We start from the raw sequence: 26,996 nt of genomic DNA on the forward strand, positions 1-26,996 counted from the left end.
TCGGTCTACACTTTGAAATTAGTTTGTCCATTCAACATATACACACACACACACACGCGATTTAACTATATATGCATATCGAAATGTGCTTGAAACATACACACACACAAGAACATTGAATGAGATAGCGCTGTGACAGCGATATCAACGAATGACGATTGACTGAAATGAGGTGCAGAACGGGCCCATCTAATGAATACACATATCTATAATAACACTAATGATAATGAATTTTATGAGGCATTTGTGTGATCATGACCACAAATATAATTGTAACGAGCACTGCTGTCGCCGCACAACACACACATGCTCACATCGTTCAGTCCAAGAAAGGACACTTGATTTGATTCAATAGCATTAATTCCGGTTTATTTGACCAAGATTACGATGTTAATTTTCATGAAACGATCAAATTGTGTTCCTATGGGAACTTGGCTCACGACAGGGCGATTATGTTGTTGATCTTTTTTTCGGAATTGTGTTTGTGCGCTTTGATTCTGGGTCAATTACTATCAAGCAAACATTTATGGCCAGCATTTTGTACGAACAAACAAAAAGAGTTTATCAAAAGAGCTTCATCAGAAACTGGTGAAGTGTGCAATTCGCCGTAAAACCTCAAAACATTGAAATGCTCTTTACTCGTAGAATACAAAATACTGCGTCAAAACTAATTGGGGGCGCCAATAATATCAAGAAGCATTCACAGCTGAGTAGTCGAACGAATGAGAGAAGTGGAAAAAATATGATGAATCGCCAATGATTCATTAAAAAAATGAACAAGTACGCCACCAAAATGGATCAATTAACCATTGTTCGAAAAAGAAAAACTTGAAAAAACTTTGTTGCTCTTTTCCCTTCAATCAATTTTCCAATTATGATTAAATGGAGCACATTAAAAGGCAACGAAAAACAGAAAAATTATAAAAGATATTTATTTTTAGCTTTTGAACTCGTTTACATTTGTTAAGTCCACTTCGCACATGAAGGGAGTACAGTATGTTTGTGTGTAAAAGTCCAGAGTCCTATTTAAAGCTTGAAACACAATTTACCAAGGAAATAATTTGCCTGAGCTTTAGTAAATAATAAATCGTTTCGACTCTCGATACCATTCTACCTGCGAACTCTGGACGTGTATGTACGTTATTTATTATGGATAAGGTTAAGGCTTATCTTTCATACTCCGTTTGAAAAAAATAGATGTATTCATACTTTCAATTTTACCGTCAGCAAAAATCTCTTCACTTAGCTTTTAAATATACATAACATATTGAAACAAATCCATTGAGGCAGTGTTTCTGCGCTTCCAAGTTTTCTCCATGGAAATTGCCAAAAAAAATCTCTCTCTCTCTCTCTCTCTCTCTCTTTTCTGGAAAAATGACAAAATGATTGAGAAGGAGAAGAATGCTTCATCCTCTTCCGTTTGATTTTTTTTTAGGTTGAAAATACGCAGTTTTTCGGTCCACGAGACAGATCATTACCGTTGTTATTAATTAATTAACGTGAAGAGAAAAATTCGCTTCCTTCGGCAGCGAGTGAGTGAACGACAGAGAAGAGTGTGAGTGAAGAAGTAAGGTCTGACTTCATTTGCATCTAATCGACATTTTATAAAGATCTTCAAGAAAGAATAAAAGGCAGTTATTTGGGCTACGCAAAAAGACGGAAATAGAAGTAATTATCGTTTTGTAACTTTTCTCATTTGAAATTGGCATGTTGTATGCGTGTATGTGTGTGGGTGTGTGTGGATGTGTGTGGATGTACTGTGTAATTTTCGGGGTCTACGCCGCTTGGGACCCAACCAGAATGAATTCTCACACACTAATGTTTTTATCGCACGATGCTTTACGGTAAACAGGCTGCTTCTCGCTCGGTCGATGCTTACACCGAGTTGCAAGGGCAGTCGATGGTATATAATGTTTTTTCTTCGTTTTTTTTTTTCGTTGTTGTTGTACTTGCGACGAATTCTTTCTTTGCTCCGAGTGTTCTTTTTTTTCGTATCTGAAAATTTATTGACATAAAAAGCCGAAGCGAAGAAGAAGAAGAATGTATAATGTTTTGCGTGTATGGAAACACGACCACCACCAGCTCGAAAAAAACTGAAAACAATGAGAATGGGCATACGAAGCCTAGTAGTAGTAAGCAAATGGAAAGAATGTTATTCTGATTTATGTGCGTAAATCATGCTGCCTGCGACTCTGTTTACTGATTACACAAAGAACTAAAAAAAAGCGGCAACGGCAGTAGCAACAGCAGATTAAGAAAGAGAAGCAAAAAAACGCACCGAGATATTGTTTGCCATTCGCAGAGTAACGAATTCATCTGTCCCATGTAATCCAGAACGCAGGCATACATAAGCATTCCGAATGAAGAACAAATAACAACAACGGCAGCAGCAATGTGCAAAAAAAGTAAAACATGAAAACAACAATACGCCATTAAATGGAACGGTGTTCCAGCTTTTTTTTTCTTCTTCTTTGCTTTACTCTCGAATTTTTTCACATTTAGTCGTTGCGATTGCGATGCCAAATGCTCAATCTCAACACGTTTAATTCGCAAATGCGACGGGAAAAGTGCACACACACATACACATTTCACAAGTGAAGTGGAGTGAAATTGCACTTAATGTGTCTAGCTTTGGTGCACTTTGTTCTGTTTATGCATGAATCTCGAAATTCAATGTGTTTTTCGCTTGAAAATTATAAATAAATGATAAAGGTCAATGACAACGTCATATTCACGTCATATCACAATCAGTCTAGCTCCCTCAATTGGGTTGATGGTGACGACGACGATGGTGTTGATGGTGTGAGTGCACACTCTTTCAACATGCCATAATACCGCTCAATGATACTCTTGCGACGGTGTGAAGAGAACTGCGGAGAATGTAATTTTTCATTTTAACAGAATTATGCTTAATGCACGTGTCTCCCGGGCGCAATGCGCTCGATGAATGTAAATGATGTTGCATTCGAGCTAAGCAACGATCGTTTGCTACTTCACAATCATTTTCGAGTTTCTTTCACTTGAACTCTTCTGCTTTCCATCATTTCTTGGGCTTTCTTTTCATTTCGTCAGCAGCGAGCAGTTAACACCCAGCATCGATATGGCACAACAGCACGCAGAGCAACGAACAGAAGCAGCAACAAAAAAGGACAACTTCACGCACAGATCATTAAAAAACAATCGATTCCGTAGCACAAATGAAACCATTCGTAAGCCACAACCAAGTGTACAAGTGTTTTGTCAACAAAGCAACAACGAGGCACGCTCACAATCAGTCGATACCAAAGTGATCCATAAATGGCGATGCAATTAAAGTCATTGACATAAGCATTTGCTTACATTGGATAATAGTGATTCTGTTTCCATTTCATTCCACTCTTCCTCTTCAGCTGGCGGCTCGCTTCCTTTGCCAACTAATATAAATATATGAATAGTTAAACGTCGAACGGAAAGAGTAGCTCGATAAATAGCAGCTAAACTACACAAAATTAGGTATACATGCAGCGATACATACAACAGCACAATGAGCATGGCAACGGCATAAAAACCTTCCACAGAAAAACACTTATATTTAATTAAAAACAACAATCAACGAAAATGGAAAACAAAACTTGAGCGAGAGAGAGCGCGAGCGCGCACATTGCGTACATATCATCATCGTGCGTTCGACCATTTACTCACTCACTCGCTCCTTTGGTTCACCGCCAGAAGACCCATTCCAATTTACACACGATGAATGTTATGGCCTGCCTCAGTGTATACATACTTTGACTCTACTACATTGTTTGCATTGTCGTGTGTTCAATTTATGCTTCTCGTGCGTTTCATTCAATGTTACTTTTTCTAAGCGTTCGCATTTGGTGCGTCTTACACGCGAGCCAAATACACATCGAAACCTCCGGTTCTTTTATGCATAATATGAAATGAGAAACTCGCTTATGTCGGATCATTTAACACATTTTCCTCGTCACTTTTTCTCTCTCTCGTTCTCTGTTACTCTCTTTCTCACTCAGTGCCCAGCTTCTCTTCCAACGATTTAAAAAAAATATATTCCGTGCATAAAAAATAAACAAAGTCGACAGCACAAAAATAATTACAAATTATTCCATAATTCGAAGCGATATTTTCATTCAAATTTTTTGTTCGCAAACTGGGAATTGCGATTGCATGCCAAAAATGCTGAAAAATGGTGAGAGGAAATAGGGGCGTGAGAGAGAGAGAGAGGGTGGGAGATTGAGAGCATATTTCACATGGAATAACGCGAAAAGTTTGTCAAGCGCGCAGTCATTAATTCTGCACATTATACTTTCTTTATGCTTTTGACGAACCGTCACCAATCCGGTGGTGTGCAGACAATTAATAGCAGCACTATGGGAAGCATTTTTGGCGTTTTTTTTTCATTCCCTTTGACGCCAGGACTGTTTTTTTTTTCTAACTCGAGTCGAGGACGACGACAGTAATGAAAATGATTACCAGCATATTGCAACAAATGACACGAAATTCATAAAATTCCTTGCAATGCGTTTTTCATGTTTGGGTGGGTGGTTTCTCTGTTGATGAAATTGATTGTAGCAATTCATTTGCACTAACAACGAATGCCATCAAAGTTATCATCAAAACTTTCTGTTTTCACTCAGAAAAAAATGTTTACCACAGAATCAGCATATATTCATCGTGTTTGTATTAGTGGCTAAATAAATCACACGCATCCGAAACTGACTTGAAATAATGAATAGAACTGGAATAATTTATCAACATCTGCATGTTGATATGAACATCAGCCAACAATGCTAGAGTGGCATCAATCCAATTTGGTTTTGTGGATCAGTGAATTATGAATGTGTATGCCATTTTTGCCATGATGTGTTCTCATTAAAAGTTATTGCAGTGTGCTGCATTCAATTTGGTATACAATTTTAAAGGGAATTAATTATCCATTCATTGTAGCACTTTGTTGCAGTTCATATTTTAACAATTTGTTCATTTTTGATTGAATTGAAAAAAAATTACTTTTTGCGCCCGCATAAAAAGTTTTCTTTTCATATTTTCAATATAATGAATGGTGTACAATGTTTAACATGTTTTGTTCTGCTCATTTTGGTGACTTTTGTTCCTTCTTTGCATTCCATTCGTTCATATTTAGTCCGAGAATCGATCGATGTGGCGTTTAACGAGAGTGAAATGCATATCGAACTGTTATGCCAAATGATAAGATTATCAAACTCTTATCAATTTACGACGTAATCCAAATCATATTGAGTCAGTAACAGAAACGAGCAAAAAAATGTGTGCCTTGCCGTTTTTCGATGGAATAATCGAGAAGAGTAAAGAAAAACCATTCATTTGCAAAGAAAAAAAAAATCTGTGAGTGAATATCCCACTGTGTGGCATGTACATATGAAAAAGTTATTCATTTCAAAATGCTGGCAACTTTTTGGGCCAAAGTAAATCTAAAACCTCATCAAAATATTGTGATTCATTTGAATTTTGCAGTAATGCAAACAATATCATTTCCACCAGCGCACATGTACCATTCACCGAAAAACATGTGCCATTTCAAAAACATGCACTCAAAACGGCTAATTAGTTTTGACGAGTTACAGCTTACTGGAGACAGAATTAATTTTTGATTTTGAAATTGAAACTTTGCAATCAGCTTTGCATTCGTTTGTCTTCAATTTCATGGCAACGACAAACGCTGTATTTACTCATGTATACAGCTCGGAGACGGAGACGGAGACGATTTTCATTACTCGGCAATTTGTTTTTAAATTCTCACTCTCTCATTCCATCTCTTTCTACCTCTGTCTCTCTCTCCCTCTGCCCTGTCGCTCTTTCTCCATTTGAGTCGTATATCTGTTTTAATATGAATACGGCCGTGCTAATTCAGCACTAGAAATGTAAGACAAGTGGCAGTAATATTGCATTACATCGTAAGCACTTTCATTTCATTTAATATTGCCAACAAAAACACTCGACTGATTTATCATTGCCTTTGATTTGCGCTCGGCACAAGGTGTACACATGACATTCGTGCCTGTCTCCTGAAACGTACACACAAACATCCATACGCATACATCAACAAAATTACACGTCATGCACGCAGATGTCAACCGAGTTCTGTGTAGAAAGCCAACCAACCAAAGTGATTTCAAAATCGTATTTAATTGAATGTACCTACTAATTGAAATATGGAAATATGAAAATATAAATATCGTTGTCGTGACGCGGCAGAAAGCGACATTTACTTCTTCATTCACCTGCTCGCAGCCGGAGTTTCTAATGCAAATGAAATGTTTTATTTCCCTCCTTCTCCATAATATATGTATAATGAGAATAATATTCGCCATACGATATTTTTATATATGTGTTTGCTTCTTTATAATAAATAGAAATAAATATTTAATTAGCTCATTTGACTCATTCCATCGCTCGGGGATGGTTGATATAAAATGTTGTGTATACGAGAGTGAGAAATTGACGGTGGGAATTCCAGCAATGAATAAATTGGCCTGTGCGGTAGTGCCTTTGCTGTGCACACACAGAGAATACCCTTTTGTAAAATGGTGCTCCGATTTTAATGTGAGATATCGGCCAATAATTCCATATATGCAGAATAAATAGAGTACGGGTCGCGTTTTTTTCGCTCTCGATGTGTTGCCGGAAAGGAAAATGTATGCGGGAGGTATATTTTGGCAATCGATTTTCAGTCGACCTGTGATGTAACCGTATTTACAATAATGAAAATACTCTCCCGCTGGTAGGAGATTTTTTGATGCGAAGATGGTGTTCAAATCGTTATTATTTTGACGATGGAACACAGCATTATTTTAATATAAAAGAATAACAAATTCGATTCTGCTAGAGTGGCAGGCCAACGAATGAATTTCGTACGAAAAGTAACGAAGGAAAAAAAATGAAATGAATTATTATTCTACGTGGCTTCGCTTCGATACGCCAGCAAGCGCAAGCCATCACATTTGACAGATTCGCTTTTGTTACGCATCGAATGAAAAATGTTTATGTGAAATGCAAATACACTTGCTCGTCATCCAAAATATGAGACGATTTGCGCACATTTAACAAATTGAATTTCGTAACGCTTGTGAAATGTGAATCGATCGAAAGACGCGAAATTTTATCCCTCTCTCTCTCTCTCCCTCTCTCTCTTTCATTCTTTTTGAAATCCATTGAAATAAAGAGAGAATTTGACACTGGCAAAAATTACAGAACGATATGACAGAGAGAAGTATGTGTGTTGTTATGTCAATCAATGATATAAGCTATCCAAACAATCAAATTCACACCAATCTATTTTCCAAATGGTTTTGCATTTTTTCCACCATCCACCATCCACCATCCACCATCATCATCGTCGTTATCATTTTGCAAACACAAAGTAATGGAAATTCGAATAAATCGCAGTTCGAAGTAAAGCAAAAAGGAAAACCCAATGAAAAATGCCATGGCAATTTTTTCTTGGTTGATTTTCATGGTGTTAGCACATTGTTTTGGATTTGATCAATTGTGCTTTGCGGTACTCGCACACAGCATATTTTGATAGCTGAGTGTTTGTCGTGTCAGACGGCAGATTATTCAAGTGTTGCTCTCAAGTTCGTCTCTTTCGAAAGAGAGAAAAGACTAAACAGATGAAGGGAATTAAAATTCTGTCACAGTTTGTTTCTTTTTCCTTTCATTTCACTTCTCGCGTTCACATGATTTTATTTTCTAATTCGAATGAATAAAAATAATGAAAATGCGATTGGTCCCGTCATTCAAATGTTTGCCTACTATCCAGACAAAAGATAAAAAAATATGATAGAAACGATAAAAAAATATAAAAATAACACGTTGATAAAACACCAAAAACTCGTCAGAATGGAGACAATGCAAGAAGAAGAGAACCGATTTAAAGAAGAAGAAAAAAAGAGCTAACGGTATAAGGTGATGTAATAAGCGCTTGGTTCGGTTTGGCTAAAACTAAATAAATATTTGACAAGTGACAATATTGAATGCTAGAACGTGGTGGCAAGTGATGGAAGATTTCAGATAAGCACTTGTACGTGTGTATAACGCCAAAGCGGCGGTATTGTTTGCGTTCGAATATCTCGCCTCTTTTTTTTTGCTCTATTCACTTGCCGCACTTTGTTTTGTGTCATTGTATTAATCTTGACTGTTTCAATCTGCCAGAGTGTAAACTGTCAACTGGAAACACACACACAATACTATACACACAAAGCACCGGTGCACACACAGAAATGTGTGTAGTACTACGGTGACGGCCGGCTGTGAGTATATCCTATCGTCAGTCATAATACACTCATTCATTTATACAATTATTAAAGCAAATCCATATCACATGATTACACATTATAATGCATACTTTAGAAATTGGATCGCATACAATAACTCGACAGCAGTGTTGTTTGAGTGTTTCGGGCGTTTGTTTTTTAAACGTGCACACCGCATGCCATACCATACAACCCAGATTTAATTACATATTGATAACAACAACAGCAGCAAAAAATTAAAGTTAAACAAATGGCTTACAAAATTCCATAACACACATACACAATGCAACCATGATTGGAGTGTTGTTCTAAAGCCCTGGATACCCCTCTATGATTATCAGAGCGGTCTTTGCCATTGGCAAAGTGAACCTTTTATATTTGCAAAATTTTTTATTCTAAACAAAGTTTTGAGGTATACTTGGAAAAGTAGCCAGGTATGAAGCAAACCGGCCGACCGACAGACCGTTTGAATATCTTATTTACACCGAAACCCGGTAATTAAAAACCAATATTAATTTGAAAAGTGTTTTCATGAGACTGAACGAGTTTTTCCACATATACATAGACAAAAAAGAACCATTCGAAAGTCATTACCAACAAATAATAATGATAAAACGATGAAACTAGTCAAGTAGTTGTCAGTTTTACAGCGAATGATTGTTTTCATAACAACAAATTGATGGATAAACCAGATGTTCTGGCGTTTACGTGATATTTTTTCTCTTTGCCGTAAAAGCTTTTAAGTTGTTCACATCAAAATTTATTCGACTAATTATTTACAATTTTTCACACTATTTCACGGACCCACAACGGCAATGCGAATAAGAATGACAAAAAATGCGAATGATTTTCGGTTTCAGCTACTTTCAAACAACACAACAGTGAACAAACCTTTTTTTTTGCTGGTGATGAATTAGTCGAGTTTGAATGCAAATGTGTCACAATGATGAGATTCTTCTATTCTTCTTTCAAAAGTATCTTTTCCACTGAATTTTTTTCTCTTTTCTTTTCAAATCTTTGATTTTATCTTCATCTTTTTTTTTATTCACTAATTTAATAGATTCTTTGAGTTGAATACACCGGTTCTGATGCAAGTTACGATCATTAAATTTAAATAAAACACAAATAATTATGAATATACAATCGGGAGACGCGAGAAAATACAGATTGAGCTCATTATCTAACGGCAAATATTTGTCAGGTAATTGTCTGCATTGAGTATGGGCTCTATGTTGAGCATAATAAAACTATTTTTTTAACGCTCAATCGTTTTTATTCTATTTTTTTTTTATTCAAGAAGATTTTCTATTTATAGTATCGTTCGCGGCAAAAGACACAGTTTAAGCAAATATTTGTATTTGACGAGAGGAGAATTTGTTAGGGTTTCACATTCTTCTTTCGTTTTCATTCAAAGGCGACCGATGGCTTCGAGTGTTGTTCATCTTTGCAATAACAACAGAGTAGAGAAAAAAACAGGGTAATAAACCAGTCGTTTCAAGTCTTTGTTTGCACAAGGAACAACAAACCAGACAAAAATTGTCTTGTGCATCTTGGAATAGAGAAATTCAATCACATTTATTCCTGTTTTGTACGGCTGGTTTGTCCATTCCTTTACACAGCAATGTTTTTTGTTTGTTGGTGCATCGAACCAACTTCGCATTCTTAACACCAATACGTGCGCATAAAAAACGATGAAGCAGCCAGAAAGGATGACAGAATGCATCGAGCACCTATTGAATTTAACATGAAGGCACAACGAAAAAAAAAAATAAACTTACGAACATAATAAAGAGATGGTTAAGTGAGAGACGAGACGATAAAAAATCACAACTCTCGCACACACATACACTCATACTAAACAGCGGAGTGCCCAACACACAACGCATTGCATTGCATTGCGTTTAAGGTTCGGTTTGGTTTGGTTTGGTTGGTGTTTTTTTTTCGTTGCTTACGAACAGCAACTTGCATGTTTTATTCACAATGGACCAACAACCATCACGATTTCCTCTCAGCGAGGCGAGTTTGAGCAGCCGGACCATGATATGTATGTGATGAGAGTCTCGCGTAACAACAATACACCGGAGAGACTGCTTTAAAAAGCAATCTTCATTTTATAGCTCGAGAACATGGGTTTATTTCTTTTTATTATTTTCTCTGCTTCTTCATTTTGTTACTGTATTTGTGTCATAAGATTGTGATAGAGAAAAAGGCACGTAGAAAAAAAAATCAGCGTCCACAATGACGATGACGACGACGACGGCGACGGAATTAAAAGTATCGTTGAGTTTCGCTCGACAAACCTGATACACATTGTGTCTCCAAACAATGGAATTGCTGTGTTCGAATGTGAAAAGGAAACGGATCACTGGCACTTTGCATGGTCATTAAGTGATAAATATTTGCCTTTGTTACGTGAAGCATTTCGTTTTTCTCTGTTATAAAATAGTAAACAGCTCATCCAACAAGAAAATAAGAAGCACTTCGGGAGAAACTCTCATACTACACTGCAGCAGCATTCTCAGAACGCATCGGTCATCGGTATCACAAAATATTTTTTTCATTTCATTCCGACAGCCAAATCGACTTTGATGCTCATGTTTTTCTTTTATTATTCATCATTCACTTCACAAACGTGAAACTTGGTCTCGCGTTTCATTTGGCTCTTCTTCATACTTAATATTTCATCGTCCGTTTTCGGCGTCATTTCATTCGTTCATTCATGCTTGTTGGCTGGTGAATTGGAATAAATTCACACCTTAATTTTTAAAATGGATTGAAACGACTGAATTGAATCGAAGTGCGAAGAAAACCGTTTCATTTTTACTTGTATCACGAAGCGAACGAAAAATACGCACAATTTCGAAATATTCATGGAATATTTCACCGTTCTTATGAACGAGGAAATTCGTAGAAGTAAAAAAAATACAGCTAAAATGCAGTTGATTCCATCGACCTTCACGTCCGATTGATTAAAGTGTGTTCCAACACCTCTTCACCAACAGACGACGCGACACAGGATTCCAAAATGCCAATCGAATTTCAGGAAATATTTCCGAGTTGATTCTTTTTCTATTAATCAGGTAATGTGAACCAAAACATGAACATGTATAAGAATTGAATGCCTCTGAACTGAAACTATTCGGCGAATCGCATTATTTATTCATTTGATTCGTGCGCAAACGAAATCTAACCAAATATCATTGGCAAAATCATTCGAATCGTATTCAAACTGAAACAAACACACATACACACAAAGTGGGTACAATGCAAGAGATACACATAAAACGAAGCCACAAGTCGCCAATTGATGTCAAATAAATTCCAGAAAAAAAAACATTTGCTTATTCACACGGATAATCAAAATACACGAATTTACGATACGAAATGCAACCTCACATTCACCAGGTTGCTCTCTGTTCGCACTTACAGAATGCTTTAGATCAAAATCACAGTGATGAATAGAAACAAAAATTATATGAGGAACGATGTGTCGATGTGTACTAACAGCAACGACTACACATTTTAGACTGGTTTGTTTGGCTGAGTGTTGATAAATTTTTGTACATTTTCTGTGCTGTTTGATTCGATTCTGCTTGGGGCAGCCATGGCACAAACAACACACCGTGTATAATACACAGCACAGTATATCGAGCGCTATGTATGTGAGATGGCTCGAAGTTGGTGCGCGCGTATGTGTGTGTGTGTGTGTCGTGAGCACGTAGAATTCACATAGAGGTAAATGTGACGCATATTCTTGCCAACGGAATTTCGTGTGTAAATCGATGAATAGCATTCATTGCGATGCAACAAGCAGTAATACACACGAATAATACTATCCACAATACATAGACACACACAACGAACCGCTTTATTATTGCTCGCTCTCTTTTTGGTCCGATTCTCTTTGTTTCTCTTCGGTTCGGAGTCGCTCTCTCCACTTGTGTGTATGTAACGGATGGATGGAACATGTGCTATGTGCAGAGCTTCAACAGGCGATTACACTTGTTATATTATCGAATTGCACACGCAGCCCTTCTGAGCACAACCAGAACACGCGTGTGAACTGATAGAGAAACAAAACAAGCAACACGTCCGTTTCGTGTACGTATGTATACGAGCGCTCGCGCGCGCACCGCTGTCACTTGCGTCTGTGTGCGACACGTGAGCAAATGAGAGCAAATGGTATTTTTGTTGACAAAAGAGCGAGCGGAGGAAGAGAGAGAAATTGCTGGTTTTGTATATAAAACGGTTGTGAAGCACGCAACAGGGTCAAAAGTGGATGTTTATGTATTTATCAAGCATGTTTACATACGCCACTCGTTGTTCCTGGCTATAGACGGAAAACGAAAACATGGTACAACAAAAAACGAACTTTGTAAGCCCATGAAAAAATAAACACCAGGTAAAAACGAGTTTCGATTTTCAATATGACTAACAATTTCATCGAATTCCTGGAATTGATTAGTGAAAATGGCATTTTTTCTCGATTCTTCTGCCAATTTAAAGGGGAAAGTTAATGATGATTCTTTGTTAAAAGTTTTGAGGCAAAATTGAAAGTCTAATCCGTTCAACACAAATTGAATCTGGGAAATTGCAAGAAAAAAAATCTTAACTGCGAAAACTGCTTTGACGAGGAAAGAATGTGAACGAGAGAAAAAAAACAAGTTAACTGGTAAGGATATTACCTGTCATTTAAAACCCAGCTGTAGCGTATTGGTTAGCGTGCTAGCGTTGCAAGCGTGGAGGATACGGGTTCGAATCGCATAGTGGTCGAAAATCTTTTCTCTTCAAAATGTCATTGGTGCCATCAATGGGATTTTGAATTGAGAAACTACGACCCATGATGCCTGTGGAGTGGTCCGGGAGGCACTTTAAGCCGTGGGATCCCGTGCATGTTATATACAGAAGATGAGTACAAATAATGCACATAAAGATGGGGCGCCTATATGCTAGGTTGTTATCTCCAATACTCAGTATTGGTTGCAATCGCCGCTAAAGGTTGTTGCCTGATATTGGTGAATACATCGGTATATCAGTATCAGATGCATGTCCCCCATCGAAAAACTCAAGAGAAAAATTGGCTCTATGGATTGGATACAGAGCGTGCCAAATGTTAAATGTGATGTGGCCCACTAGTGACATGGTGTAGCCCGAGCCGAGCCCCGTATCTGGCAGGTAAAAGGCACATCACAAACCAATGAGCCCTCCACAATCGACGAATGGTGTGCAAAGAATCCACCCGAAAAAAGCGGGCGCCTCGCAATAGACTGAATACAGCCTGAGCGACGAGTCTCTTACTCTCTGCACTTATTAAATAATCCAATACCTGTCATTTGCCATGGCAGGGGCATCAATAAGTTATAACCGGATTTGCGAAAAGGGTGCGAATCATAATTTTGCATGGCGTTTTAGTAGTCAATCGCTTCATTTATATTCCGTTCACTGATTCAAAGTTTTTTTTTCATTCGCTTTCTTCTGACCACTTCTTGCGTTTGACGTTCAACGATTTGATTAAATATACGCCATACAATTTCAACCCACAGTTTTTTTTTAATCTGTTTGCTTTTTTACTTTGAGTTTTTCTTTAATTTCGCAGTGGGAACAAGATTTGTTTCCTTTCGCCTGATGAAATGCAATCTAGGGGCAAGACACGAATTCTATTAGAGTCTAGTTACACCCAATTTTATATATTTTTTGCTTTATGTCCTCTAGTTTTTCTAGTTTTTGTGCAAAAGTGCTAATATTGTGCCATTATTTCTAGTAAAATCGCTTGCAGAGCGTATTACACTGTCAATGCAACGCTTATGGAAGACCTAACGGGACTATTTTGTAAACAATAAACAATATGTCCATAAGCGTTAACATTGACAAACAAAACTCACTAATTTCTTCTATTTTTCCTATTATCGTTGAATAATGTTCTAATTTTACTCATTTAAGTCTCGTGTCTCTCCCGTAGAATGCAATCCACTGGTTTTCCTCATTTATTGTTCGCCAACAAGTGAATCTCCTTATCATGAATATGAAAGAAACAAGTTATACTTTTTTAAGGAATCGCAATTTCGGAATGGCTTGAAGCATCGTCGAAATGTGAAACTAATGAAATTCAGATGTACTCATCCGTGGTAACGTTGTAATTTGAAAATATTAAAATTTAAACGGTCGCGTTCGTTCATGTTCACCCATGAGAGCGAGAGAGAGAGAGAGGAAGAGGAGTAGAAAAAAAAATACTTATAAGATATGCTCGAGTGAATTTCACCTGAGTAAATTCGTATCTTGTTCATCGAATGTTACAAAAATTGCTCAAACATTTTTGGTTGATGTGATGAAATGCAAAGCACATTTTTGCCGTATGTCTTTGGGGGATTTCACACATCTTTTGCAATCCCATGGAACTGGCCGAATTATATTACCCTTTTTTCTGTGTTGTTACTTCCTTGCATATGAACGTACAGCGAAATCACATCGATCGAGGTATACGACACATACATATGAAATGTGTATGTGATTCTGAATATAAAAAAAACTCCGAACAAAAAAGGTATCATTTTCATTAAGTGGACGCCATAAAAACATAGCATCGAAGGACTGGCAAATCAATCAATAGAACACTTTTTATGATTTAAAATAAAGCTCATGATAAAAAATTGTGCTTCCTGGTTTAAATTGAGCTCAATATATGTGATTTAAATTCCCTTTCATCGCAATGGAATTTTCGCAGGAAACTTTCTTTGGCCGAGGCAAGAGAGCGGAAAAAGTATAAAAGCAAAAAAAAACCCGAACCGTCACGAACGCTATAGAGAAGAAAAAAAGCTAATCATAAAAAATGGAGGCAAGCGTGTTATGGGAAGAAGAGCAAAAAAAGTAGCAAAGAATGGTCGCTTTGGACTTAAAATGATAGTGTTGTATGTGTAAAATCGAATCCACAAACGTCCCATTTTCTGTTTACTTTCTGTCGCGCACACGAATGGAAGCGAAAAAAGAATGTGGTGTAAATCAAAATCACATCGTTCCAGAGTGTGTCAGTGGAGTACACAAGCAATGGTCGTGCTATTTCGATACATGCCTCACACAAACCACTATCTCACCACCACGCTCGGCGGTGGTCTTGTGTGCTGCTCGATAATAATCCCCAGAATATGTCTTATTCATTTGAGTCGACTGCAGTTCATGACCAAATCACATTCTATTTTTAGTCACGTTCATCATTATCAAATACATCGTAGCCGTCAACAGCCTACGGCTGTGCATAGCATCACCAAGGTTATCCAAATGGATAAAATTCTTGTGCCGATGGAACACGAGACTACGTCGTTGTGAAACGCTGGCAAACTGATTACAGCACGGTTGCAGAAAAAGAAATTAATGAAAATCGTAAAATGACTGGTGGGTTTTTCGATCACAAGCTTTCCCATCCAAAACAGGAAAAAAGATTAGCTCTCTTTTTCTCTTTGAAATTTCGTTCGCTCCGAGAGATGTTACGCTCTGTGCTCATCACATAAGCTTTTACATGGAACTTCCCCTGCCAAAAACTTTGTACATAAAACGACGCAGATGATGATGATTCCGCTACATAACCGCGCATATTTGTTGCATTCGCTCTGAATTTACGCTTATGTATTCGATTGTTGCTTGCCGTAAATGGACCGATATCCGAACTCATACCTAATTCTATGTACGTAATATTTGTGAAATAAAAACCGGCTTATGTATACATTTGATTTTGGGATAACAATTAATTGTGTAAGATGTGACCGGTTGTTTACATCATTCGGTACAGCATGATTTAAGCTTAAAATAAGCTTCCGAAACGACATGCATCAATTGATAGACGCGCATCGAATGCGCACACATTAAAGCATCTTAAATAAAATATTAGCACTTTATCAATAGCGCATTCGATTATTTATGGATGGAACGTCACATCGCTGGGATTATCGAATCGATTCAATGTTTATTCAGTGAGCCGTTGCGAAAATTCATCACTCACGTCACAACATAAATCACTCAAAAATACAGTATCATTTTTGGTACCACCATCCCCCACCACCTCACTCTCATCATCGAAATCGAACGAAAATTCAATATCTTAGTTGCAATGTTTCGATTTTGTAAGATTTATTCTACACAGTCAAAAATAAATGTCCACATTTAGGCGGAATTTCGACTGATAGAGGCGCCCAGTCCTATATTTTGCCTAGCAAACGGAGTTTTAGACGAAATACAGACTAGATTATAAGCGAAATTTCGCCTGCAGCTCAAATTACTAGCAGAAATATCGGCTGAATGCGCCCAGGTGTAGACTTTAATTTTTTGCTGTGTAAGCCGCGTGAGATCGCATCACATCGTAAACATGTAAGAAGGCATGGTATTTACCGTGGTTATTTGAATATTTTCGCGTGATTTATAACACATTCACTGTGTATGTTCTTCAAGCTTCAAGACATTTTCATCAATTCCAATGAAACAGTGGCTGCTGCAACTTTTTTTACATTTCGAGATGAAAAGTATCGTATCAGCAAAACGCGTCAATTTTTACAAAAGCCGTTTGAATTTCTCCCGTCGAGTGTAATTGATACGGCTGAGATGTGTACTCCCCCTTCAAAGGAATGTATTCATTGTAGACAAATGTAAAAAATGGCCCATTAAATCTGGCTGCTGCGGTTGATGAAAAATTACTTTGTTTTCTAAATTGGTTCATTGGTCTAGCACAAAGCGGTTTATCTGATTTTTTTTCCACTTTCCATTCGATGGAAACTGAGAGAGCAAATGAAAAGAAGACTGTTTTTACAAAGGTTCTGTGACCTATAATCATTTTCAATTTGTGCGCAGGTAGTGTATGTGGTTCTTAAATATGTCGATATTTGAGAGGCAGTGAGGCGGGCAGACAGTCGGATGATATATATTCAGTCAAGAGGCTGCGACTGAAATAGTTGCTAGATGGTGGATCACTGATGGTGAGTTCATCGCGCAGCTGTTCATATCGAGCACATTTATGCATTAAAACTAACATGTATCACGAATGTTATACAAAGCTCATTATCTTAAACTCATGTTGACGAATCAAATTATTCAAGGGTCAATTGTTAAAGGGATTTAATACATTTTGTACGATGTGCCGACCGCAAAAGTAGCATAAAGCAGTAGCAACAGTATCAGCATCACCATAATACAACATATACCACCCCGTTCACGGTGCGGGTGATGATTTATTATAGAACAAACAACGATGATGTTCATCGACCCAATAAAGTGGTCATCCGTTGCTCAGACCGACGATACCAATCGATATTTATAATCAAGTGGCGGTGTGGTGGTGTGCGAATGCGGTTTTTCTGTGCGGCCGGGTACCGATTTTCACAGTACCACATCGTCGTCGTCGTCTTTATTCACAGTCGAATAGTTTTGGAATAAAAGACACGATAAGTTGAAAGGTATAGGCTTAAAAACATCACAAGAGTTGGTCATTGATTAAACCGATGGAACGATGCGACCGAGTTTCTTTTTTCGGACACTATATAGGATACTGTTTTTGTTGTTTTTTGGCGCGTTTGTAATCAAATGAGAGTGATCCATAATTGAATAAACCTTGAATGCTCGATCAGATTTAAAGTGTGCTACGGGGAATCCTATGTCAATGCAGAGACAGTTGCGAGATATGCGATGACACATGTTCCGTTTCATGTTTATCTGAGATTGAAGATAAGAATTGAATAATAATGGAAAAAATCGTAATCGCTCTTTTCATCCACGGCGACACACGTACAAATACTAGTCGTCTATGGATGGTTTTTATTTTCGCTGAATAAAATAAATCATACTGATTTTGAGGCTTCTGCCATGACGACTAAATGAAGAGCAATCGATGTATAGCATCAAGGTTTTAGCTTTATATATGATTTCTTTGAAAAATTTCCTTTCATCCTGTCTGACATCTGGCACAACCCAAATCGTCATACGCCTACACTGAGTGTACTCCCCAAATGCCACTGAATAAAAATACACGTATGTGAAGATCTACTACGCTCCAAATGGGAATTGAAGCGAGGCGACAGAGGAAAACATCCACAACAACATCATCCAGTAACATAATATCGAATGGAAATATAATTACAAGCCCACCTACACACAAGAATTGTGTACTAACAAATTCATTGTTATCGTCATGTTATATTTTTTTTCATGTTAATTTAGTTTGCCAGTCCAGAGACATGTAACGAGATGTATTATTATCAATCAATTTGTTGTTTGAGCAAAGATGAAAGAGCGAACGAGTGAGCTAGGGGTAAGAACACAAGCGCTTGAGACGAATCCGTACGAATATTTGTGAATTCGTGTGATTGTGTATACGAGACATTCGCAGCGCAGTGAGTGTACAACAACAATAACAAAGCCACGAACGCATGAATATATGCGAGTCTATGTGAATCGCACAACTTTTTCCTAGCCCCTAGCGAGCGAGTGAGTGGCGTTAAACAATGGAGCCTACACAATGGGATGACTTTGAAAAGCGGCTTAGAGTAACTCGAATACTTCCATTTCAGACATTAAATCCATTTTGATGCCGCCTTATACAATTTTTTTTTCTGGTATCTTCCACTTCGAATTCAATGAATATGTGGATGATGGCGAAAAATCCACATTGCGAAGTTGCAACCGCAGCGGCATGAAGAAGAGGTGATTGGTTTTTGTTTCTCAAACTTATTTTTGGGGACACTTGAACATTCAAGCAAATGGAATGTTAAAAGCTTGCCAAAAACTTTGGAAGAAAAAAAGCTGCTTAATTCGAACTGTGAGCGACGGCGCCGATGATAAAACCAATCAATACAAATTGAAGGAAAAAACAATATTTTTTGACGCAAAAAAAGTTTTCGCAGCAGAAAAAAACACGTCGCATTTTTATCATTATTGGTTTGTTTACAACAATCGACATTCTTTTTGGGCCAGACAAAACCACAATTTCCATGTTCTTTGTTTGTGCACGGCTCTCGGTTGTTCAACTTTGTCAGCTGATTACGGTCATTATCTATATACATTTTCGGATAATAATGTTAAATCAATGGCGCCGCTGGCCATGTGATCCACCAACGATAACACAGCCTACCAAATTTTTTAATCCATTGTAGAAAAGCCGAAAATATTGCACAACATTCACTTCCACATCAAATGGTATTTTATGAACTTTTCGTGTGGATAACATTTTCACTTTGCACTTGGCTAGACAGTGACGGGCGAAAAACTTTGTTTATTCAGTTTCAAAATATTTTCAGTTTGTTGTTGCAGTTGAACCGAGGAGCTGCAGAACATTTTTCGAATAAATGTTTCGATCGAAAAAAGATTTTTTGTTGGTGTTTTCGATATTGTGTATGGTGAGGTATGGTGAGGTACGGTCTCGACGGAAGTAAAGATAAAATGAATTAAGTTGTTGGTCAAATTGGATGATTTTATTCACATTTAAGTGGGCAAGTGGTTATGCATACTGTACGTAGTAAAATAGTTGTGATGAACCAGAACATGTTACTGTTATTGCATGAAAAACTCATCCATCCGCATGAACAGTAGGGTGGTCCAAACTGATTTATCATGGTAAAGTATATGCTCCCAATAGCTTAAAATTAAATTGGGCTTAAAACTAGCTGATTCCCATTTTCAGATCAATAAAATGTTAAAATCTAGTGGTCGATAGAGCCGTACTTAAAATGGCTGTTTTTGAACTATTTTTCAACATATATGTATATTGATAGAAAACCCATAGGTTATTCAAATCGAATCTGGTTACATATGATTTTTAGGGTTTTTTGGGACGATAAACACGAATCCGTTGTAAAAAATTAGCTAATATTGCTTTTTAAAAAAGTTTTAGTACAAAAACATGGTTTTTTTTTCAAAAATTCAGCCAATTCATTAACAGGGGAACTAATTCATACAATTCTTTGCCATCGCCAATGAAAAAAATTCACAAAATACAGACATTTAAAAACCAGTTGAAAAAAATTACACTGGAAGAGCAGTCAAAAAACTTGCAATGTAACAAATTAAGAAACAAAAAAAAACAGAAATATATTTACAAAACAAACAGAGTCACTACAAAACATAAGAAAAAAAGTTAATTATTTATTGAGATGTAACTATTTAGTTTTAGGGGCGTTCATGTATAACATTTGCCTGAATAAATAAATAAATAAATAAATAAATAAATAAATAAATATAGCAAAAATACATGGTTTCAAGTGTATTTTTAACACCAAATTTGAGCTCATTGCTGAACAATGAATTCGAATGGTAATTTTCCAGGAATTACATGTAAATACATTTGTAAGAATTGACTCAAAAAAAACTCTGTTTTTCGCAGGCTTCAAGTAATCAACTTGTCGGTATTTTTAATTATCTATGAATTTAATTGGAGACTCATGTCAAGCATGCAAAAGTCATTTTGACGGGTGGCCCAACTAACGAATCAACAAAAAAACCATCAGCCATTGTTTCATGTATTTTTTTGTTTCGCCTCTTCATCTCAATTTTTGGGTGGTGCCATTTCCATTTCATGAAATAGAGAGATTAAATATGAAGTGAAATGAAAATTGATACATTCAAGTCGACAGCAAAAAGAGCCAAACAAAACATTTTGAAGAAGTATCTGGAAAAAGTGGCAATTCTCGAGAGAATTTCGGTTTGAATTTCACAGCATTTCTTGCTGATGGCAAATGGTGCTCTTGCTCAATTCGCTGCTTTTGCCAGTAAATGAAATACGGCGGCTTTAATTACAATAAGTTTCGTTGCCAACCGCGGCCCTCTCAATGGATAAGCGCTAGCCATTGAAATGAGATTTAAATGGGAATCATCTCTATTTAGGTCAAAAGCAATGAGGCAACGGAGAGAGAGGAAAAGAGAGGAAGAGACTGGGAGAGATATAGGCTCTTGTCGCTCGTATTGCTAGGCATCACAATAAACATTAAAATTGAATGCAAAATTCAAATACACACAGCAAGAGTATACGCACACAAACTTTTCATGGATTTAACTAAATGCAAACATTTCAGTGATGTAACGGATCAGTATCAATGGTTTTCGTGGTGGTTGTTGTTATTGTCATGAATCATTCCATTCATTTAGTGGCGATACTTCAAATCGGATTTTGGATCAGACATTTATATTGCAGAGCATTTTGCACTCAACGCATACGCACTCAAATCAGTACTTATTTCGTTTACTTTGGACGAAATACGAACCAGAAGCTCTTTTTCTCTCAATCACTCACTCACTCTATGTCGAGTACATGCAAAAATTCTTTACTAATAGTTTTATGTCCACTTCAGTTCAGGGCGCTCGCCACCACCATCGTTAAGCTTCGTCGATCACAACCACTCCCTTCCACCCGTCTGCAAAAGGTCATTCTCTCCATTACTGTTTGCTCGGCACCTAAGTCAACAGCATACTGTGTTTCGAAACGTTTCGTTGGAAGCCCCATATAACATCAGTTTATCCGATTCTTTTTTTTTGATACATTTCCAACGCGAAATTTGTTAACACTAGAATTTGAAGTATTAAATATGCACACAACACGAAACTATTATGTAAAAAGATTTATGAGTGGCGTAAGTGCCACAAGCAGTTCTGAGCAGTGTGCTCTTTTTCCCCGTGCTGTGTTTTAAGTGTTCTTTTCGCACACACCAACGTCATACAATGTCATTCATGGAAAACCATCTGCGCTTAGTTGCTGCAGCATCAACAGCAACAGCGATGCTGTTTGAATATTTCATACTGAGAATTTGCAGTTTGCAATATTAAGTAGATTTTTATCGATTACTCCGACGAAAACTGTGCATTACTATGAAGAGTGACAACCGAAACCAACGTGTGTGCCTTGATTGTGTCTGAAGGGGCGGGAGCGCGCATACACATAGAGAAAAATGTGTAATTCTGGGAGATGCTGCGACTGAATGAAGCCAAAAGCTCACACAGCATGCTGTCGTCTGCAGTTACCAGCACGGTGTCGAAATGAATACACCATATCATTCACTTGCAATTAGAAACGCAGCAGGTAGAAAAATCCATTTCATGTCGGAGCGAAAAAAAGCGCGCGCCCACCATTTTTCCATTGTCTCGAAAAACAATCAAAACGGGGACCAAGCGGCTTAATGTCAGCTCACAAGATAAAAAAAAGGATCGCCGGGGATTGGTAATGTATGCAAATTCAAGGCTTATTAAACTGATTTTATCCAAATGATTTATATCAAATCGTTTCACATTCACTTTTTCTCACAGAGTCACTCTATCCATCTCTAGCTGGTATTGCGATTGAAGACCAATTATGGAAGGACGCTGTGATGATAATATATGCTCAGATTTTAATTCGTTCTAACAAGCATTAGCACAATGAATAATGAATGTTTGATGTTTAAATTATCTCTCCCTCTCTTCTGATGATTTCGAATTTCATTGAATCAAATTGATAATATTTAAATTTGGATTTTACCGGCATCAAAATGGGCTCGGATAGAGCTTAGAGTTATCAAGTTTGTGACAATGGGTTGAGTTTCAGCCGGAGAATAATTGCTTTGCATACATCTCAATTTGGAGAAACTTTCACCCACTCGATTTCTCGAGTATGTTTATTGAGTTTGAGTCGGATATTGTAATTAGGCTCGCAATTCAACGGCATTTCCTGTATTAGAGCCTTGATTGAAGTGAAGAGGGAAATGGATCTTGTCAAATGTTGATTTTTTTCCCCAAAGAATACACAGACGAAAAAAAAACTTTGTATCAAACAAAGAAATACGTCTAAAATATGACGTTAGTAGGTTTCCTTCCAATATTCCCATATAATGACAGGAATCCTACTAAACAACACACCAACTCATCTATGATGTTTGTGTATGCGCCAATGACTGTACATGCGTATGTGTGTTGTTTAGTAGGATTCCTGTCATTATATGGGAATATTGGATGGAAACCTACTAACGTCATATCTATTGACTAGATCGAGAGGAGAGTATGTGAAAAAATTCTAATATATTTTGAAAGAGGAGAGTATGATTTCTGTTGATTCTATCTGCGTTAAAAGGGAGTATGTTGGCAACCCGTCTAGCCTCCGCGGTTTTTCACGGTTTCCGCGGAACTGATAAAAGATAACAACATGGTGTCTTCGGCAAAGTTGTAGTACTCGAGGTCTTCTATAACATTGCTGAAGACATCTATCTCTTATCTCTTATCAGTTGCGCGCAAATCGCGCACATAAAAAAGCAAATTTTATATAGAACTTTTTTTTTCTTATCATTTTTCGCGCTTTTCGCGGAACTGATAAGAGATAAGAGATAAGAGATAATAGACTTCAGCAATGTTATAGAAGACCTCAAGTGCTACAACTTTGCTGAAGACACCAAGTTGTTATCTCTTATCAGTTCCGCGGAAACCGTGGAAAACCGCGAGGACCCGCCAAAAATGAACATACTCGCCTTTAACCATTTTTGAGTCGAAAGAAACTTACTCTCCTCTTTCGTAACAAAGTCAGATGAACTTACTCTCCTCTCGATCAATAGATATTTTAGACGTATTTCTTTGTTTGATTCAAAGTTTTTTTTTCGTCTGTGTAAAGGAACGAATTAGCCCTCTTACTATATATGAGGCTGTGAGAATGAAAATGGCAATACAGGAATAAACATTCTGAACCGCATCAAGAAAAAAAAATTCGCAAAAGTGAATCATGAGTTTTGAATACGCAAAAGTGAACCATGAACCTCCTATGCTGCCCATGTAAATTCATGTTTCACTTTTGCATATTCAGAACTCATGATTCATTTTTGCGAATTTTTTGCTTGATGCGTTTCAGAATGTTTATTCCTGTGTTGCCATTTTCATTCTCACAGCCCCATATATACAGCACAGTAAACACGATGGTTCTAACTTTTAGAACCGCAATATGAAATTTGGCACTAAAATCCATTTGAGTACCATTTGTATTAGAAAAAGTTCAAAATATACTAAATCAAAAATAAAAGCTTCATGTATTTATTATAGAACTTTTGAACTTTTTCTAGAGCAAATGGTACTAAAACAAAGTTAAGTAGCAAATCTCAACATTGCTAGAATCATTGCGTTAACTGTGAGATTGTATCAATCGAAAAAGCTATTGACAATCTAGTCAATTCATAAGTTACGCGTCGTAACCTTCATTTGAATTTCACACAAAGAGAAGTTTCAGATAAGATGGAAAATTCGATCTAGATCGAATGAAAAAGAGCTCAAGTTGTCTCACTCTATTGCCATGGGATTTTGCTTGACATTTTTTTCTCCGTCTTTTTGGGAGTTGAAAATTGAATTTTTAATAAGAATTTAATTCTCATTCGAAGTTTCAGGGAAACTTATGTTAAAACCCACATTAAGGGCAAATGAGATTTGTCTATATTTTGTCAGAGACCAACAAAATGCTACCGAGTTGATGTCAGCCAGTGCTCCAGTGTAGTGGTGTGGAAAAATGTTATTTTTAACGAAAAGTTGCAAGGTTTTGTACCAACCCACTGTGCTGCTGGCTTCGATAGAAATATGATATTGAATTGAGCAGTGTTTCCTGGAAACGGTTCTTCCAATCGCTTATTATATTTTCTTTGCAACAAAAAAAACGTGTGTTCAATTTGTTGAAAAAACGATCGAACCAACTACGGATGCAGTAATTGTTTCCAGCAGCAAGGTTATTCGAACGAATGAATTGGTGAAGAAAAAATTGTTCCAGGAATCCCGAAGAGCAGAAAAAAATCGTAGGGGTATCTGAAAAGGACAAGCCAAAGCTAAAATTTTACGTTCAGTTGAGTGGCAAATATACACGCGCTCGATGATTGTGAGTGAACGACTTGAATGAAAATGCCATTTGAAATTAATTTGAAACTGCGTGACAGTGGGAGAGAAGCCAGTTTGTCGATGTTTTAATATAAAAGCGAAACAAATAGTCAATGAAACAGAAGCGTAGTGTAAATACAATGCAAATGGTGAAATTCAATGAAAGAAAATAGACGCATATCAAAGGGAATCGAATTTTTGTTGAGTAACGCATATATACTTAAAGCGAATAATACAATACATCAAAGCAAATAATAACAAACGATTGATACCGTTGAAGCGGCTGCACAATTTTCTGAAATTATTACCAGGTATGGTTCGTGTGCAGCTGTTCATGTCATTGAAATGGTTGTGTTCGACGATGATAATCATATGATTAAAGCTTTCAGTTGTCGTCATTTGGGAAAATTTATTGCATCGAATAAATATGCGAGATCGGTTTGTACTGTGGAAATTGGGCAATTATTCAGTCTCTTCTCCGGTTTATGTTTCTTCCACTCCCCGTTTTTTTGTGAATTTATACGCCGATGTATAAACGCAAAAGTGCATAAAATAAATCACCGAGAGTTCTATCCGAATGCGTCGGATGGCACCGCACTCAATGCAATGAACCGTAATTGTGGTGTATGTATGGACTTGAACCTGATGCGCTCTCGTTAATCGGATGCTATCAACGTGGTTTTTGCATTACACATTTATCGCTTTTATTATTATGTGCGCATTAATATTTCAATAAAAAGCGAAAGTGATGTGTGCCGACGCATCGGTGGGCTTCAACGGACGAAGGAGGGTGTGTATGATTGGGATAGTGTATAACGGTAAGCAAAGATTCAACCATAAATTTTCGAAACCATAGAATTAAGTTCTCACATATACAGCAGAAAGAGAAAGAAAGAGGGAGAGCTTTCGGGGTTTTTGTCGAGACAAATGGTGAGTTGTTAGGTCTCTTACATTTCATACTTATTGCTGATATCATTTTCGAAAGGAACCGATACATTTGTAAATGACACATTGCAAATTTATGCTTTGCATTTTCGGTTCTGTGCGTGCACAAGAAGCAGCGATAGCAACACACACACACACAAGTGGCAGTGGCTTTTTGCACAAGATTACCACCAACAGTATACTTCCAGTCAAGTCTAGACTGAATTAAATCGCACACAATTTTCATCCACACGAAACGTATCCTCGCATCCCAAATTGGTTATTATAATATAATGGTGCACATTGTGGTCATTTGTTTGCAGATATATTTTTTTTTGTTGGTCGACAAACAACCGAGGCGAGGTATCTCTGGTATTGTTTCGTTTCTACTCACGTCGATGCACAGCGTACACACGCAACGGAATCAAGCATTTTGTGCAAATAATCCGAGGCTAATTCAGCCAATCGACGGGATTATGGATCGAGCAAATTACTTTCGCATCCTCTTCTTCTTCTTTTTTTTCAACTGTAGATGCGAACACCGTAAAATATGCTGAACTTAATTCAGATTGAAACGGCAGATATTGAATTATGATTCGCTGTTTGTTTTGCGTGCACCATTTGTCAAATGAACTGCTACTTTTGCTCGTGTGCTTTGCATGACTTTTAATAAGAAGCGAATTTTACCTATCGCACACATATTCGAGCTTTCAATGGCAGACATACATATCTATAACACGAAGAAAAATAAAACAAATCGATGAATTGAAAAAAGTGTGCGAGATTAAGAGAAAAACGAGTAGGTTGTTGTTGTTATATATTTTTTGTTCTATTTTGGTTCGAAGCACTTCTTTTGCGGTGCGTGTGAGAAGAAGAAAAAGTTTCTTGTCAGTCAACTGATTGTTGCTGCATTTTCGGCTCAGTGAATCACATAAAAATAATCGTGGA

The 26,996-nt window shown here is 37.2% G+C and overlaps 1 protein-coding gene across 2 annotated transcripts in view; it reads right to left on the bottom strand.

The window, feature by feature from the left end:
* LOC129569584 (uncharacterized) overlaps positions 1-26,996 on the bottom strand; it is a 128,918-nt gene that overhangs the window by 75,378 nt on the left and 26,544 nt on the right. The window contains exon 1 of one of the 2 annotated variants that reach the window (XM_055448577.1): positions 9,183-11,914. The exons of the other annotated variant lie outside the window; for it this stretch is intronic. The gene's annotated coding sequence lies outside the window, so the exon portion shown is untranslated. Of the gene's footprint in view, positions 1-9,182; positions 11,915-26,996 lie in introns of those variants that run through there. 2 annotated transcript variants of the gene reach the window in all.

This window comes from Sitodiplosis mosellana, unplaced genomic scaffold (genome assembly GCF_009176505.1).
Source record: "Sitodiplosis mosellana isolate CC-2019 unplaced genomic scaffold, AAFC_SMos_1.0 Smas_scaffold_38, whole genome shotgun sequence".
Classification (NCBI taxonomy): Eukaryota; Metazoa; Arthropoda; class Insecta; order Diptera; family Cecidomyiidae; genus Sitodiplosis; species Sitodiplosis mosellana.